The 16,323-nt window shown below is 39.9% G+C and overlaps 1 protein-coding gene across 7 annotated transcripts in view; it reads right to left on the bottom strand.

Annotated features, from left to right (window-relative positions):
• Window positions 1-16,323, bottom strand: part of FARS2 (phenylalanyl-tRNA synthetase 2, mitochondrial) — a 516,049-nt gene that overhangs the window by 457,177 nt on the left and 42,549 nt on the right. For 5 of the 7 annotated variants that reach the window (XM_087437946.1, XM_087437948.1, XM_087437949.1 and 2 more), the window contains exon 2: window positions 13,827-13,913. The exons of the other annotated variants lie outside the window; for them this stretch is intronic. The gene's annotated coding sequence lies outside the window, so the exon portion shown is untranslated. The remainder of the gene's footprint in view (window positions 1-13,826; window positions 13,914-16,323) is intronic. 7 annotated transcript variants of the gene reach the window in all.

The raw sequence follows: 16,323 nt of genomic DNA, 5'->3' as shown, positions 1-16,323 counted from the left end.
TGCCAGTTAGGCATGTGGATAGCCCCCAGCTTCCCTCTCCATAATGAAGCCCTTGCAAGATGACAGAGTGAGCACCAGCAGTATATGCTGGTTTACTTCTCATGCACGACTCATTTGTCGATGCCATGCAAGGTGGCAGGAGGGAAATGACTTCATTTAAATAAAGCAAGTTCCTATATGGTCGTTTATCACGGTCATTTGTCTCTGAACATGCATTTATAACCAGCCCATCACAAATGTATTAGGTATTCAGTGCCCTCTGTTCCCCTCTTCTCCAAAAATCAATCTACCCTTTAGAAATAAAACACACAAATTCTTTTCAAAACAATATGTTGCCAACAGTAGATCTTGGTACTTTGGGAAATCTGTTTTATTGCTGGTACATCATTCTTTCTTTGAAAAATGGGGTAGAGATGTTACTTCATTGCAAATACTTAATGTTAAGGTCTTAGTATTTTTCAGATTGTGGGTTTGTGGTTTCTTTTCAGTTTGTATTTTGATAATTTCTCTTTGCTCCTTTTTCTCACTATCAAATAAATTTCCCATCTACCTCTATGATTTCTGGCTTCAAAACTTACTCATATACCTAGGTAAATCTATAGTGAATTTCATTACATATAATTTATGACTTGAGAATCACATTCATGTCAACAGACCAAAATGTCAAACACAGGGTTTGATTTCACTATGGGGTTTTGCAAGCACTGCATGAAAGGAAAGAGATGGGAAAATTTTAGACAAAAGCTACCATAACGGGGAAAGGTCAGACAGTGCATACATAAAGGAAGATTCTCCTTGTCTGACATTATCTACCATTACGTGGGGGCAAGGGGGTCCTAATACTTATTACTGCTTGTCCAAGATTCTCATAACAATATTAGTTGATTATGTAATGCTCAAGTAGGCTGTTCCTTATTCCAAAAGATTATTCCTAAAATCCAAGTCATTTAAATCAACATAGAAACCATACGTTACAAAAGATTCCTAAAGCAGATGATTTAATTCCCAGGCGATTCCAGTGTACAGCAAAGTTTTGGGAACTACTGAACCGGCCACTGCTTACCTCTCTAGACTCACCTCTTATCACTCCCCCCCTCCAAACCATAAACTAGCCTGCCTAAACCATTTTCTGTTTTTTCAACCCTTTCTCATACATTCTTGCACTCAAGGCTTTGCTGAGGCTGTTCCCTCTGAACATTCCTCCTCCATTTAAGACTTGTGCAAATCCCCCTGTGACTTCTAGCAGAGGTCTTAAAGAATTTTCTAACAGAAATTACCTACTGGGGGATACTCAATCAAGTTACCAACAAGGAAAACACATATTAAATAGCTATACATGCAGATGTGTGCTGTAAAAGTTGTGATGTAAGTCATGAATACAGTTGGGAATCAGATAAGATGATAAAGTATGGCCCTACACCGACTGGACCTTATTCAATAAATTTTTATACTTTGCTAAAAAACAAAGTTTAAAACTAGTAGTAATTTAGGAAGCAACTAGGTAACCAGAACTAACTGATGGCAATCTCTCTGGGTGTGCACAGCTAAAAAGGTCTAACTCTGCTGGCAGCTCTCAGCAGACAGGCAACCTGGACCTGGGTGAAGGACTTGGGATTTGTCTGGCATATCCCTCCCAGACAAGAGAAGGGTAAATTGCCAACATAGGATTCAGATGATCCTTTAATAAACCATTATCTGGGTAAATAACACTGAGGTTTGTTTTTAGGGTGTTGGTTGTTTGTATTTTACTGATAAGTTTGCTTTGTACTCCTACCACCTTCCAAATACACACACACTCACACTCCCTCACCCAGAATCCTCAAATTTGGGTTAGAGGCCACACTAATGTGCTCTCTGGCAACTTGTACTTTCACTATTATATCAATGAATACGAGGTGCTGGGTCTGCCTATTGACCTGACACTACCCCCCGCCAAACATAAAGTTCTCTGGGAGCAGCGACATGTCCTACTTGGTGACCACACATCTCCCTTTCCTTAGGAGTTTCCTAAGGAAAGGGATGGTGACTTCGCTATTCAGCAGTGGTCTCCAGCACTTACAGTACTTCCACATATTGGGCACTCAATTTTTCATTCAAGTCCAGGTTGGATCCCTCAAAATTGATAAATCAATAGTTGGCACTGTGATCTTGAAAATCTGAGAGATGGTTCTTTAGGAAATAACAGCCCAGAACAGGGGGCATGAAGAAAGAGCTCCCCACTTTCTAGCATATCCTGGGAATAACCCTACTTTTCAAAACGCTCCTCAATAAGCACATTCCCAGTGGCTACAGAAATGAGCTAAATATTTAAGTTTTATTATTCCCTTGGTTCTTTCTGCTGTCTTACTCTAATATTCTGCACCATTGTTAACGTCTTTTCTAGGTTGGCAATATTGTCTTCAAATGTCAAACAGTAAGTCCTCAGATAATAAAGGCAATTCCCAGTGTACTTCCCAGGGAGGTTATGAAGCATAAGTGAGAGTGCATAAAAAAAAAATCTTCTGAAATACAAAAAAATACTACACAAATGTAAGTTATGAGATTAACAGTAAGCAAAGCCCAGAAGAAATTCTTATTGAAAGTTTTATACTTTAATTTCTGGGGATAAATGAATGATATGAATGGAACTGCCATACTTTTGAATTAAAGACGTATTCAGGGCCGGCCCCGTGGCTTAGCAGTTGGGTGCGCGTGCTCCACTGCTGGCGGCCCGAGTTCGGATCCAGGGCGCGTGCCGACGCACCGCTTCTCCGGCCATGCTGAGGCCACATCCCACGTGCAGCAACGGGAAGGATGTGCAGCTATGACATACAACTATCTACTGGGGCTTTGGAAGAAAAAATAAATAAATAAATAAAATTAAAAAAAAAAAAAAAAGACGTATTCAGAAGGATTGTTGCTTTTTTCATAACCTGAATCGCCTCCAGAAAAATTGTCCCAAGTTATCTGCTTGTTTCTAAATTATCTACAAGTTTCAGACATTGTACACATCTAAAAAGTTCATTAGAAGTCAAAAAGCTTTATGTACCTAACTTTGGTTTGTGGATGAATCTATGTGCACTGCATAAAACCCATAAACATTCAGAAGATCCTATGATGCACAGAAAGTTATTTGAACTAAGTTTTACCCCTAAACAAATCTACAGTGGTAAATTCACATGGGGCCATAATGGATAAATTATATCAATATAGATCAGAAATGCATTGCAGTTACAGAAGAAAGCAGTCTGTGGGTGGCTTTTTGTGTCTCATTTTTTGATCCATTCATGAGCCCCTTGTTCCCATCACTTACAAACCTTTAGGTTCTCACCTACCCTCCATGCCAGTGCTTAAAAAAGAGGCTCATGGTCCTCTTCTTAGCCAATTAAACCTCTAAGGTCAAAAACTGAAAAAGACTCAATCTTAAGAGAGTTTCATACATCTAAAGAGGACAGGATAAATAAATTTAGTTGACCTTAGTCCAATACCAGAATCTATAAATAAACAAAATTTTGTACAAATTTTTTTCTAAATAACATTAGGATTGTGGGTATATGTTCTAATACAAAGAAGTAAAAAGAGAAAGAAAGCCAGGTAATCTCATATTCAGATAGCCCTTGTTGAGTTAAAAATAATATTAAAAACAGACCATAGGGGCCGGGCCAGTGGCACAAGCAGTTGGGTGCGCGCGCTCTGCTGCGGCGGCCCGGGGTTCGCCGGTTTGGATCCCAGGCGCGCACTGACGCACCGCCTGTCAAGCCATCCTGTGGCAGCGCCCCATATAAAGTAGAGGAAGATGGGCACGGATGTTAGGCCAGGACCAGTTTTCCTCAGCAAAAAGCAAGGAGGATTGGCAGATGTTAGCATAGGGCTCATCTTACTCACAAAAAAAAGAAAAAAAACTAGACCATATATATATATATACACACACACACATGATTCAGATAGGACCCCTCCTCAGTCTCCACCTCAGTCACTTTGTCACTTTTCCTTCAACAGTTTACGTTTCCTGTGATCCTTTTTGGAAGAGTGGGGGGAACCTCTGCAGTATTTATTTAATCTATCTATAAAACATATTCTTTTTGATTCTTTCCACAAACAGGGTCATGTACCATATCTTGCTTTTAATAACAACATGCACTGGAATTCTTTCTCTATCAGCACATATACATCATCCTTACTCTTTGGACAGCTACAAGTCATACTATCATTTGGGTGTGCCATCTCACACCCTCTCTTCACTTCAGTCTTTAAAGATTCTCCTCTCCTGAAGCCATGTGGGTAGGGTGAGTGCTTGCCTGCCACCAGGGAATGCAGAAGCTGCAGCACAATGGAGGGTCCTGGCAAGTTCAAGTCCACAGGGCAGCTCTGTGTCCCAACATGCTTACCTCACCAAGATTCTAACAGGCGCCACCCCTCCTACCCGCCACAACTTTAAGTCAAGATGAAGTAATTCATAAAACAAGAAGTCAAGTAGTTAACAAATATGTGCCAAAATGCAAAAATCACTACTAAGCAAAGAAATTTAAAACTCAATGCTATTTTTTTCCTTTCAAGTTAACAAAGCTTAAACAGCAATAATACCCAATGTTATGTATAGTATATGGATAGTTCATCCATTTGACATTACTGGTATCGACTTGTGGAAAACAATATTTACAATATAATATAACAAAAAACTCACGTGTGTGAGTATAACATCAAAATGTTTATCCTTTTAGGCCAGCAATCTCACTCTAGGAAAATATCCTAAAGAACTAATCCTAAATACATACAAAGCTTTATGCACAAAAAGCTCACCATAGGATAATTTGCTGTCAGGAAAATATCGGAGAGGTGCAGATCAACAACTCTCAAAGGAAAGAGGGAGCTGACCACTACTGACTGACTACCCAGGTCAGTCTCCATTATTCAGGGGCAATGCAAAATCCCAGTGATGGAAAAGAACTGAGCCTCTGGTCCAGATGTTGACAGAAAAAGCAAATATTTTAATAAATGTCTCTCAATGAAAAATTAAGCTTCTGTAAAGAAAATTATATATAACAAGGAAAAGTATGTGTTAAGTAAAAAAAAAAGGTAAAATTTTCGTGAACAGTCAATTACAACCACATAAAAATTACATATAGAAAAAGAATGAAAGAAAATTTTAAAATGTAATAAGTAGTTTGTATTCAGGTGGAGAGAACTTGGGTAAATTTTCTCTCTTTTTTCAATTCTTCCTTATTTTCTAAATTTTTGAGAACAAGCTAATAGTTGCTACCATGAAAAACATTTTAACCCCTTTGAGACCAAACAAAGTAAAAAAGGTGCCTACCTCAGCATGCTGTAACAAAATGCTTATCAATATCAGGTCAATGAGACTCTTGTAACTTCTTTTTACTGTATAACCATATTACTGGTTATCACACAAAAGACAGGATGGAGCTAGTTTAGTGGGGATGAGGAGAAAAATCATCCTGTCCAGCAGTCCCCAAGTAGGGTTAACTAGATTATCTTTGTGCTCTCCCAGAAAGAAAGTGGCTTACACACTGAGATACTTTTAACCACTCTAGCACCATGCATAAAATAAGCTATTCAGTCATACCAAGGACAAACATTTCTACTCCAAAGTTATAGAAACACAGTAAAAGCCCTCTGAAATGTAAATACCCATAAATTCCAAACCCGATTACCCAATAGCTATAACTACTGACAGTTTACGAGGTTAACGTCAATTTCAAGAGGCCTCGAGCCACCACAGACTGAGCAGGTTCCAATACTCTACAAATCATTCAAATCCCAGGGCAGACATCACATGGCTGTGACAGAACCAGTAGACTGTTAGTTCTCTCTCCTGCTTTGTCTCCTCAGTCGTTTCATTTGACATTCACCACGAGCACCTCCTTATTAAAGCCTTTAGCTTCAGAATTTCAATTACACTACCAAATGTGCTTGTTATATCTGGGGTGAGAGGTTACGGAGAGAAAGAGGAAAAACCACTACACAGTAGATACAATGCTGAGGTTTGGATTTCAGTCACACGAAAGAAATCAAGAAACTCAAAGTTAATGCTCCCTTGACAACCTTAAATCTCTACTCCGCGCATATGGATCATGAGAGTTTTATGAGGAGCACCACTATGACAAATACACACTCAAATCATGTACCACAACTAACACTGAACATTCTTACTTCAAAAAAAAAAAAAGTTTATATTCAACCTCGGAGATAATGCAAAGCTGTAATTTTGTATGGAATGGAATTTTGATCCCACACTGTCTCTTGGCTCTCGATACACCTCTAGGCCTTTACTGCTCTGGACCCACTCTAACTACTGCATCAAGGTCATAAACTCTAAATGCATTTTTATGCAGCTACAAGAGAGAAAAACATGGACATATAGCAAAGAAAACTCCAAATATACATCTGTTGAGGGCACAGGGGGATGGGAGCAGCAAAACAAGCACCTCACGTTCTCCCAACACAGCGTAGTGAAAAGGACAGTAGACCAGGAACCAAAAGACCCAGGTCTGAGTTCCCAGTCATTGTCTACTATCTGTGTGACCTTGGGGAAGACACTTAGCCTTAATGGGCTCAATTTCTTGGATTGTCAAACAAGGAGGTCCCATTAGATGATTTGGGAGGTATTATGTGTGAATCAAAGGTCGTTTCTGGCATTACCTTTCCTAAATTTCTCAGTTGAAATTTCCTCTTCCTCTACTCCTGTGAAATCTGCTGCAGGTTTTACATGTGAGCACAAGAACTGTGAGATCCCATTACTTAACCACAGGCCTCCTGGGACTATGAGGATAAAGCATTAATTTCCCTCATTCATTCATTCATTCATTCAGACGACACAAACCCACCACTTACATACACAATATGCTAGACACTTTAGTGGATGGGTATAAAAATTTAAAAGGTATAGTCCCTACTTTAAGGCACTTAATGTTTACAATCCAATGGGAAATATAAAGAATTGAAGAAAATTGCAATTTTCTAGAACAAATAGTTAATTAATCACAGTACCTTTCCCACTGAGCCTAGATGTAACCTCAAAATCCTTCTCAACACAAGCACTACATTCAGCATCCGAAACACTGTAGTTACCAGGTGAGGTTATTTTTGCAGCCCAGGTTAGGCACACTTCTGAGCACATGCCCAGGTACTTCCAATGCCCTCTCCCCTGCCTGTTCTACCAACCTCCTTCAACTTCCACCTTCACCTCCAAATCATTAGCTATACCCAAAAAGTAGGGGGTCACTAAGAACCTTGTCACAATGACTGAATGCTCTTGTCAATTCATCTTTGCCAACTCTTTAAAAATTTCAAATTCCAGGGAAACAGGAAATATATATAACTTGCTTTATTCCATGTCTACCACACTGCTATATTAAACACTGAATTGGATGACTATTACATTGGCATTAGACACTTAGTATATTCCTATTAACAAGAACAATGTATAGTGTCATTGAGGCTTAAATCAATACACATATAAACCAGTGAGTTTTGCAAACACACACACACACCCCCCGCTCCTCCTCCTGCGCTACTGTGAGAGGCTGCATCCCTAACCCTAACTGGCCATCTGGGAAACAAATACTTTGTGATGGCACTGTAAATTGGTTCTGCTCCTCTGGAAAGCAATCTGGCAATATGTTTTAGAAGTCATAAAATTGTTCATACTCTTTGACCTAGTTATGCCACATTGGGGACTCTATCATAATAAACTAATTCAAAATACAGAAATAGGGCCGGCCCCGTGGCTTAGCGGTTAGGGGCACGCGCTCCGCTGCTGGCGGCCCGGGTTCGGATCCCGGGTGCGCACCGACACACCGCTTCTCCCGCCATGCTGAGGCCACGTCCCACATACAGCAACTAGAAGGATGTGCAACTATGACATACAACTATCTACTGGGGTTTTGGGGGCAAAATAAATAAATAAATAAAATTATTAAAAAAAAATACAGAAGTAGCTACATACACACAGATACATCTCCTTGTCTTATTAATAATTGTGAAAAGTTTGGGAGCAGTGTACATGTCAAGAACAGAGTTAATTAATGGTATAGTATCACAACAGAATATTATGCAACCATTAAAATGGTAATGATGGAGATTATGTGGCAATAAGGGGAAATGCAGACATAAAACAACAGGTACAACTATGTAAAAATCGTTGAAGAAAAGTTTAAAAACTGATAATCACTGTTTTAGGATGGTGAATGCGCGTGTTTTTTCCCTTTCTATTTCTTAGCTTTCTGTAATACAGTTCTGATGCTTCTATCATTAAAAGAGAATCTTTTTTTTAAAAGGCGGAATACAGGCCTTTGACCATAAAGATAAAGAGGAGAGGGGCCACATCAGACAGCACAGCCTGCTACCTCACCCAGGGAGGAAGGAGACCAGCTGTGTTCCACGTTGCATGGGGCGCTGAGAGCTGTGTGTACAGACCAGCTTCATGGAGAGCCACCTGGAGGTGTTGTGTACTTGTCAATGATTGCCAAAAAATGAGCAGCGCCCATCTGCTAACCCCAGTCAATTCCCTCCATTACGAGCATCCCGAGGCAGAGAATTCCCCAGGCACACCACACAGGCTTTCAGTATAGTTATCTGTTTAAGAGATTTATACGGGGTCACACAGAGCTGTATGATAATTTATTTAAAGTAAAATAAGCTCAGATTTTCACAATCAGAGCAATAAGAAATGTCTGTGGCAAGAAACGCAATAATCATAAAGATCAGGGAAAGCAAGCAGAAACCACCGTTCACTTCTGGTGAAGCAGAGGAGTAGGGCACCACTAGTGCTGCCACACACGTGTGTGTCTAAGAAACAGTCAAAGTAGGGGCAGGACTGGCCTCTCCTGGCTGATGCAGAACATCAGGAAGAGTGTTCAATCCTAACAAACATTAATCATCAGAAGGAAACTGATTTAAACTTGGGGTCACTTGATCCCACATGCAGTTTCAACCCTGAGTCCAACCTGGGGACCAGCCCTTCACAGGGAGCTCTTAGAGAATTCCAGTCCAGTTTTAAACAGCCAGCAATGAATGAGTCTTGTAGGTTCTCTGCTTTGCTGCTCTTGTCTTCCTACCCTCATTCCTGTGGCCAAGCACCTCTTTATACTGCAGTGTCGATAACCAAGTTCTAATCTCTCCCCCCATATCTTAATTTCTGCTTTGAGTCCCTGCCCAGAGAGGCAGCAGAGCAAACAAGTTTCAGAAACAGGTTTTGAAGTCAGACAGAATGACTTAAAATTCAAATTACGTTAGCCTCCTCTCTGTTGACCTTGGGAAAATTATTTAATCTCTCTAAACCTCAGTTTTTTTGTCTGTAAAATTTGTACCTATGCCAGAAGATCATCATAAGGTTTAAATGAATAATGTAGGTAAATCCCAGTCTCTGATCCTTCATAATGCTTGATAAAAGTTTACTGCACATGCCTTCTTACTCCTCAGCTACTGACACCCTGCCTGTCTCTCCTTCCTCCACTAATCCTGTCCATTAAACATGAACAATGTGGACCCACTCCCTACTGCTAAATCATCCTTATACTGACCACACACCTGTACCCAGCTTGCCTTCTGGAACCACTCCACTACCCAACCAAGACAGTCTCATTTCTGAACCATGATCTGACTCCACTTCCCTACAAATGCTAACACCTTAGACACAGAAGAACAACACAGCAATCCTTTCAAAGGTGGGGCACTAAGGCCATACCGCCTGGGTTGAAAGCCCTGCTTTTTCACTTGTTAGTTAATGTGACTTTGGTCAAGCTACTTAACCTCTCTGTGCCTCAGTCGCCCCATTTTTAAAATGGAGATAACTGTACCTACCCCATAAGACAGTTGTGAGGAACAAGTGTATTAATAAAGCTCTGAGAGCTGTGTCCAGCACAGAGTAAGCAGGCACTTTTTTTTTAACTTTGGCTCCCCATAAGAGTATTTAGGCTGGAGGTACTTGGTTAGCTACCTAACCTATCCCATATTATCAGGTAAGCCAAACATCTTTGCTCCTCTCTGACATTAGGGAGGATTAGGCTCTCTAGAGAAAAGCCTTGCTATCCAGTGTGGTCTTCAGACCAGCTTCAGCATCACATGGGAGCTCATTAGAAATGCAAACTCTCAGGCCTCATCCAGCCCTAATGAAATGGCATCTGCCTATTAATGCATTTTGTACACCCAAGTCACCTGGGGTTCTTGTTATAACGTATATGGGGTGGAAGAACCTGAAACTCTCTTGTCCTAGGGCTACACTTGGAGTAGCAGGTGCCACAGTGAAAAGAGAGCACTGCACTCCAAAGAGGAAGGCTCGCCAATATGTGAGAAAACTGTCGCTCTGCATTGTGTAAGTGGTCAAGGAGGGGGATGGACATGACTGGTAACTATGGAAGAACGTAAGGCTAGAAGAGAAATGGTAGAAGGAGCTCCTTAGTAAATTCTTGAGAGGGTAGGGACCACATCTTACTCATCTGTGTTTTTTCAACAGAGAATGTCTGACACAGAGGAGGTAGTTCACCGTAATCATCTGACACTACCTTTATTTTTGTGTTAAAGTTATCCTCATTTTCAATAATATTGGAATAACGTTTGTTAGTTTAACAAAAAACACAATTGCTTTATAGTTATATTAGCGGCCCCTCCCCTTCCTATCATATTATAGTATTCAATTCTACACTTGTTATATGAAGATGACACATATTATCATTGCTAGAAGGGAACCATTTCTGAATTATTTATCTTAGAAATGATTCTGACTTTGAAAGACCCAAAGGTGGGGTGGGGGTGGGCTGAGGACAGGAGGAAGGGTTGGCAGAACATCCTCCAAAAAAAAATAGGCTACGTTTTTAAAGAGAATTTGCTGGTATCTTGCTGCCTTTTATATTTCAGATATCCAGCATGTTAAAAACTAAGTTAAGGCAACAGAAAATTAAGTCCCCCATTGCTATAACCTTTGACCTTTTCTTAATGCCATGTGTAACTAATCAGCCCCTGGAGGTCAACAAACAGGGAATGATTAGAGGGAAGGAGATAGGGAAAACCAATGAGAGTAGAGACTAGAAAAACCATACTAACTGATCCAAGAGCCCCTTAAAGTGCTTCCTGGGGAGCAGAGCCTTCATTTTGTAAGACAACAGAAATGACCAGATGCCCTTGCCTTTTATCTAAGCAATCTGTCCCTCTCATCTAACAGTGCCCTTGCTCCCCCTCCCACCTCCATACACACCTGTCACTTACCTAAAGGGAGAAATCAGCACAAATGGGAGAAAAGAGCTATCTTCCCAGTCCAGTCCCCACAACTATTATGAAATTATCTAAATGAAAATGCCATATCAAACCCAAATGTACCCCTCTTTGAAAAAACCAAGGAGGATCAATGGCAGATGTCCCTAAGAGAATTTCCTCTACGTCACTCTGAATCAGCAGCTATGTATGAATATAAACAAACATTTATACATTTATACATGCTTATACCACATATATTTATATGTACAAACACATACATATTTATATATTCCTCTGCTCTACCTATATCTGAAAATGTTTTGGATTGGGTAAGGAAGTCCTTGTCTTCAGCTACTGGAGTAACCCAATCATTTTCAGCCCTCAAGCGAGGCCTCTAAGAGATACACAGCAGGAAAGCCACCACGGATCCATCCTTTCTGCTTCAACTGCTGACAGAGCTCTCATAGATAAATAGAATAAAAACAATGACAAAGTTTTAAAATTTTACATCTAAACACTCATTTTTAAAACAAAATCAAAACAAAGAGAACACTTGTTTCCCCAAACTCTAAATCTCATCTCTAAACTTGGATGAACTTTCACCCAAATAACCTTAAAGCCCCAGCCCAACACAGGGAGGACAGTGCCAGACCTGTCACTGTCTTTCTAAACTAACTCAAGGGCCCAGGAGGGCTAAGACAAAGCATTTCTCTAAACCAAAGTCAGTTCAGTTTGACGATGTGGTTTACTCAAAGACACAGCTAGATTTCCTCAAGTAATGATATGGCTGAGTGTTTAAATGCACAGGAGGGCAAGCACTAGAGGTAGTAAGGGTCTGAATGAGAAGCCTTCAGAAACTTCAGAAATGTCAACTCAGACATCATTAGAGTCTTCAGTTTATAAAATGAAACAGCCATCAGAACTCTGAAAGTGACCTGGAGCTTGCATTGAAATGTCTGCGAGCAAATAGCTGGGCTTCCTCTGTATTCCTAAACTCAAGGTTCTGCAGAGTAAAGGAGACCTGTCCTCTACAGCAGCCAGCACTAATTTGTATGAATATAAAGACATACCCCATGAGGATATAAAAATAATTTTCTACCACAAATAAACCAAATAGAAGAGATTCCCTTTGCATGTTCTGCATTCCCAGCAGACTCTGCTAATAAGGACACCCTGAGGAAAGACATTTCTGTATGTTTTGTGATGGTAAAAATCTTAATTAGAGACCACAGAACAAGATACTCAAGAGAAATTAGAGAAATGATCCTATTCGGTGACCACACATTAGAATCATGTGCGAAGCTTTTTAAGCATCCCAATGGCAAGGACACACACCAGACCAGTTACATGAGAATCTCCCCAGGTGGGCCTCTGGCATCATTATTTTTTCAAGCTCCTCAGGTGGACTGCAGTGTACAGCCAAGGCTGGGAACCACTGACTTAGAGATTATTCTGAAAAATACCTTCCAGATCAGAGTTCATCTTAGCATGATTGTAGATCCTTGATATGCTGGGACCAGGAGTCTTTGTCCAAAACTAACACCCAGCTATGATGGTTTACTGTACAAGCCAGTCACCCCTAAACCTGGGAGAGGAGCTCAAGGCCATGTACACCCACAGCCCCCCTTAAAGTGCAGCATAAAGGAGATGACCCACCCAGAGGGCCCTCCCAGATGAGCAGGGTAAAGGAGGCTCCCTGGTCTATATTTTCAGGGAGCACCTCCCTGTCAGCAATGTGGGAGGCTCTGGAGACAGACTGTGACATGAACTGACACACAGGCCCAGGTGAGCCAGCATCACTCAGAGAAATCACTGTTTTCAGAATGCCATGAAGACCCTAGTAATCACTATTTGAGAGAGAATACACACCATCTTAGCAAAATATAAACAGGGATTAAAGAAATGGGTGCATTTCCTAGCTGTTGCTCCTCTGTTGATAAAGCTGGAAAATTCCCTTTATTTAAATTTTAAAAAAAGGCGTCAATATGTACCACTGATACCCTCCAAGTTTCCCCCAATTAAAATCTGGCTTTAAATAGTTTTGCTTGGTTTTATTTGAAAGCAAAATTCTGGCAGGGGTAGGTAGAGCAGAGATGTATAAAACACTCCACCAGAATTAATTCATATTTATTCAAAATACTTAAAGGCAATATTTTACCCAAGAAATTTAAATAAAGAGAAAATCAAACATATTGCATACATTTTTAAAGATAATATTTTAAATAACAGAACATTTTAAAGCATAACTTAGAAAGGCAGGAAAAAAACATATAAAGATATCCAAAGATTAAAAGATTACTATCTTTCTACAAAATACGGAATTTTTTTAAAGAGCATTTTTATCAAAAAAAAAAAAAAAAGAGAAAACCAACCCCTAAATCTAAAGGGGCTTAACACTATGAACTTTGAAGGCAGGCTGCCTGGGTTTAAATCCAGGCTCAGACACTATATTAGGCATAGTGCCCTTAATCATGTCTCTGAGACTCTCTGTGCCTCATCTTACCTGTGTATCAAAGGTTCTGGAGTCACACTGTAGAGTTCAAATTCAGATCTGCACATGTTAGCTATGTAAGCTCATTTAACCTGTCTGTGCCTTTCTTCCTTCTCTGTACCACTGAAATAAAAATGGTACCTACCTCCTATCTGGAAAAATTGGAACCCTGGTGCACTGCTGATGGGAATGTAAAATGGTGCAGCCACTGTAGAAAACAGTATGGTTGTTCCTAAAAATATTAAACAGATAATTACCATATGATTCAGCAATTTCACTTCTGGGTATATACCCAAAGGAATTGAAAGCAGGGTCTCAAATATATTTGTACACCCATGTGCGTAGCAACATATTCACCATAGTCAAAAGGTGGATGCAACCACTGACAGATAAGTGGATAAAATGTGGTACAATAGCACCTCCTTATCTGTGGCTTCCCTTTCCGTGGTTTCAGCCACTCACGGTCAACCGCAGTCCGAACATATTAAATGGAAAATTCCAGAAGTGAACAATCCCTAAGTTTTTAATTGTGTGCTGTTCTGAGCAGTGTTATCCTGTTCCATCCCACACAGGGTGTGAATCATCTCCTTTGTTGGATCCCCAGCCACCATCTGCTCCCGACATCCAACTATCGACATCATCAGGGTTCAATCATCCTCCTTCTGACGTATGTCAGAAAGCCTAATGCTATGTCACAATGCCTACGTCACTCACCTCACTTCATCTCATCACGTAGGCATTCTATCATCTTACATCAGCACAAGAAGAACGGTGAGTTCAGTACAATATTTTGAGAGACCAAATTCACATAACTTTTATTATAGTATATTGTTATAATTGTTCTATTTCATTATTAGTTACTGTTGTTAATCTTTTACTGTGCCTAATTTATAAGTTAAACTTTATCATAGGTATGTATGTATAGGAAACAACATAGCATATATAGGGTTCGGAAACAACATAGCATATATAGGGTTCGGTACTATCTGCAGTTTCAGCCATCCACTGGGGGTCTTAGAACAACTTTCCCTCAGATAAGGTGGGACTACAGCATATACATACAGTGGAATATTATTCAACCTTAAAAAGGAGGAAATTCTGACACATGCTACAACATGGATGAACTTTGAGGATATTATGCAAGTTAAATAAGCCAGTCACAAAAGGACAAATACTCTGTGATTTCACTTAAATGAGGTATCTAGAATAGCCAAACTCATAGAGACAGAAAGTAGAATGGTGGTTGCCAGGGGCTGGGGGAGGGAGGAATGGGGAGGTAGTGTTTAATGGGGACACAGTTTCAGCTGTGAAAGATGAACAAGTTCTGAGATGGATGGTGATGATGGTTTACACAACCATGTGAATATACTTAATGCCACTGAATTGTATACTTAAAAATGGTTAAGATAGTAATTTTTATGTCTTGTACATTTTAACACAATAAAAAAATAAAAATAAATAAGAAAGAATAGTCCCTACCTCCTAGAGTTGTTGTAAGGATTAAATATATGTGAAGTGTTTAGAGAGTGCCCGGCACAGAATGAGCCCTCCATAAATATTAGCCACTATCTTATTGTCCTGCCTTTGTAGCTCCCTCCAGTCCCCACAACCATGTTGCACAGAAATAGATGCTCACTGACTAGATTCTGAAGTCAGAATCCCCTTGGAGCTGTACACCTCCTGCAATGAGACAGTTCCAGCTCTGGGCTTCCTTCTAGTATAAATGCTCCTTCATTGGGACAAAACTTCCACTGCAACCAGATGAAGATAAAGAAACCACCTAATTTCTGCAGAGTCTTCAAACATAAAGCTGAGATGACCACATTTTGTTAAAAACTGATTTTATTGTCTTTATCTCCTAAATGGTTTGTTAAAATTTTTGCCTGAAAAATAGGTTCAGAGGCTGATGCTATCATATAGGTCTGATAGTGGGGAAGAGAAAAGCAAGTCCCCCTGATATTCGCAAATATTCTTTCACTTTTTATCACAATCAAGACTATTTTACTTCTTTGCTTGATCATTTAAAATCCTTTTATTATGAAAATTTCCAAGCATACACAAAAGCAGAGTTCAACTAGCCCCCATATACCCAGATTAATAACCAACTTTAACCTTTTTTGACTCTACCTAAGACTCTACATTCTCCCCTCAAAAAATTAGAATAAAAACCCCAAACAGCTACATTGAAGCAATGTTCAACTCTAACGATCATCATCATCATCACTATTTTTCTTTACTTTTAGAAGTTCCTTTTTGGTATCTTCTCACCTTCTTACATTTTTTCCTTTGAAACTACGAATAATTTCAATATCTACTTTGCCAAGGTTACTAGGAGGATGTAATATCCATGACAGCACATAGCTTGGTGTCTGACATATATCAGGTTCCTGAGAAATATTACTTCTCCATAGACCACCGCATACCCTACATATCCTTCTCCATTCTTGGTCCCTTACTCCTCCCTTCTCTTTTTAAATACTGGTCTTTGCTTCCTTCCTGCTCCCTGTGCCTCCTCCTTCTAAGCCAGGGATCCTAAACACAAATGCCTAATCACAAATCCAATCACCTAGAAGACCCCAAATATAAAGTCAATATATAAAAAGTAGATAGATAAACTGAACTGATAGATTTAACATTTAGGG

The sequence above is a fragment of the Ceratotherium simum genome, chromosome 13 (assembly GCF_057802395.1).
Source record: "Ceratotherium simum simum isolate JZ-2026a chromosome 13, ASM5780239v1, whole genome shotgun sequence".
In the NCBI taxonomy this organism is placed as follows: Eukaryota; Metazoa; Chordata; class Mammalia; order Perissodactyla; family Rhinocerotidae; genus Ceratotherium; species Ceratotherium simum.
The sequence above is the reverse complement of the archived record's forward strand: the minus strand, read 5'-3'. Positions and strand labels throughout refer to the sequence as shown.